This window comes from Pelobates fuscus, chromosome 3 (genome assembly GCF_036172605.1).
Source record: "Pelobates fuscus isolate aPelFus1 chromosome 3, aPelFus1.pri, whole genome shotgun sequence".
NCBI lineage: Eukaryota > Metazoa > Chordata > Amphibia > Anura > Pelobatidae > Pelobates > Pelobates fuscus.
Genome location: NC_086319.1, coordinates 81,425,406 through 81,427,905, shown reverse-complemented (window position 1 = coordinate 81,427,905; position 2,500 = coordinate 81,425,406). Strand labels below are relative to the sequence as shown.

The 2,500-nt window shown below is 38.8% G+C and overlaps 1 protein-coding gene across 1 annotated transcript in view; it reads right to left on the bottom strand.

The window, feature by feature from the left end:
- Positions 1–2,500, bottom strand: part of ZNF346 (zinc finger protein 346) — a 37,738-nt gene that overhangs the window by 12,291 nt on the left and 22,947 nt on the right. The gene's annotated exons all lie outside the window — the stretch shown is intronic.

The window sequence follows — 2,500 nt, the reverse complement described above, 5'->3', positions numbered from 1 at the left end:
GAAAGCACTAGGCCACGCCTGGCACTTTAATCTCCAAAGATCTGTGTTAATTATAGTGCTTGAATTTGCCCCCCCCCCACCATCCAGCATCAGTGCCTCCTAGTCTAAACTAGGAACTGTTCTTATTGCATCCCAACATTCCAACATAGTCAGGGTTTTGATACAAGTAGTTTTTTTATGGATATCAACACATTCTCTGTAAACTTCACAACCATTTAGAAAGTACCGTGGGTGGAAAACAAATTATTAATGAAAGACACCATAGGATCATGACCAGAGTTTTTCAAGCTAGGCCAAAGATCACAAATGTACAATATAAAACAGTGGCATCTCTGCATGTGTTTGAAAGTATGGACTAAAGCAGCAGACGACTATGCAGTGTTCAATTTAAGGCAGCTAAGAATAGTTTGATGACTTATGCTCCAATATACAAAGGGAAGCATCAGAACTTTTACATTAATGTGTCATGTGTAGAGAAATGGTTCCCAACCACTTTAGAAGAAATTAAAATTAACAGTTTGGAGGGAGAGTGGGGGGAGGAGAGAGAGAGAGAGAGAAAGAAAGAGTGAGACAGACGAGAGAGAGAAAGAGCGAGAGAGAGAGAATATATACATCCTTGTCACTGCATGCATCATCACGCCGCTCTCACGTGTCCCGCCGGTGCACTTCCGGGCAGCAGATTCCACACACACACACACACACTGATTTAGTGAGTAATTGATACCATTTCTTATATATTTGCACTGTACGCTACATAATATTGATCTTGAAGAAAGACCCTATAGGGGTCGAAACGTTGGTCGAAATCATCTGAACAAAATAGGATACCACAATAAAAGAATCACTGGAAAGAAAGTGAAGAAAGGCACACGCTGGGCTTTTTGAAGAAAATTATTCATCTTCATTCATAACACACGGGTTACAGCAAATCGACGTTTCAGTCCATCATAGGACTTTCATCAGGATAACCCCATAGCTCCAAACACCATCTTTAAGTAGCAAAAAAGTGTGGGTGTGGTTTTGCACTAAGTGCAAAAGGGTCAGAGCACCCAGACTACTTCAAAGAGCTGAAGTGGTCTGGGTGCCTACAGTGTCCCTTTAAAATATTAATAGGGAACATAAGTAAAATAAAAAATAGAAATAACACCACTGGAAGCGTTCTAAGTCCACAGAAAGTTTAATCGGCACCAAACAAAAAGAAGAGAGGGGACACCAAAAACGATCAGACTGATCCCCCAGTATAACATTAATAAAGAAAATAAAGACATACACACTTACAATGGAAAAAGAAAAAAAAATTTATACACACACACACACACATATATATATATATATATATATATATATATATACACATACATACACAAACACACACACTACAAAGTTTAGTTGTGAAACAGGTGTTAAAGTACCATCTTCTGCACTGTTCACTCACTCTGATCTTTGCATAAGATATTTATGACCCTCTGCAAGAATGGGTCTATGTCCTATCAATCCTGTCTTATCTGCACTCATGTCGCTTTAACCCCTGTATCACAACTCACCTTTGAATTCTATGTGTCGTCTTGCCCAGAAATGCTTCAGATTAGAGAAAGGGAGGTTCTCCCGAAAGCTTGTCATTAAAAAAATTTGTTAGTCCAAAAAAAAAAAAAAAAAAAAATATTACAAGATACAAATGTGATCTGTATTTTTTTTTTCTCCACACACACACACGATATAGATTATATATATATATATATATATATATATATATATATACATACATATACACACACACATATATATATATATATATATATATATATATATATATATATGGGATCGACAGATATTGATTTTTGAGAGCAGATACCGATAATCTGTGAACTTTCAGGCCGATAGCCGATATTCTGTACATTAACCATTTTGAAAAAATAAACCAATTCTAAAGGTAAATGCACAAAATATACATGCTACATGTGTTTGTGTAGTGTGTGTGTATAGTGAATGCAGTGTGTATGTGTAGGGTGTAGTGCGTGCATGTGTAGTGCGTGCATGTGTAGTGCGTGTTTGTAATGCAGTGTGTGTTTATTTGTGTAGTGATGTAATTTGTGTAAAATGGGGGGGCGGCATTTTTTTATTTCAATTCTTTATTTTTGCGAGTTTTTGCATATGATACAACAGATTTCGGTGAGTAACAGGCTAAAAAAAAAAAACAACATTATTTGTATGCAAACGTCACCCAGCTGGGTCAACTCCTTTTATGTTTTGCAGGGGCTTGCGCTCCCAGGCTCATCTATGGGTGGTCCTAGGGCGAGTGGTTTGGGGGGTGCTGGGGGCGGGCCGCATGCGCCTTATGGCTGACCTGTGGTGCTCCTTGTCCTGTGAGCTATACTAGGGCGCGTATTTATGGTGTGCGTGGGTATTGAGCTACGCTAGTCTGGGTCTGCGTGTTCGTTCGATATTGCTGGTCCTATAGCTTTGGGTCACGTGCTGTGTAGTCTGGGGTCTGCTGTGTTTG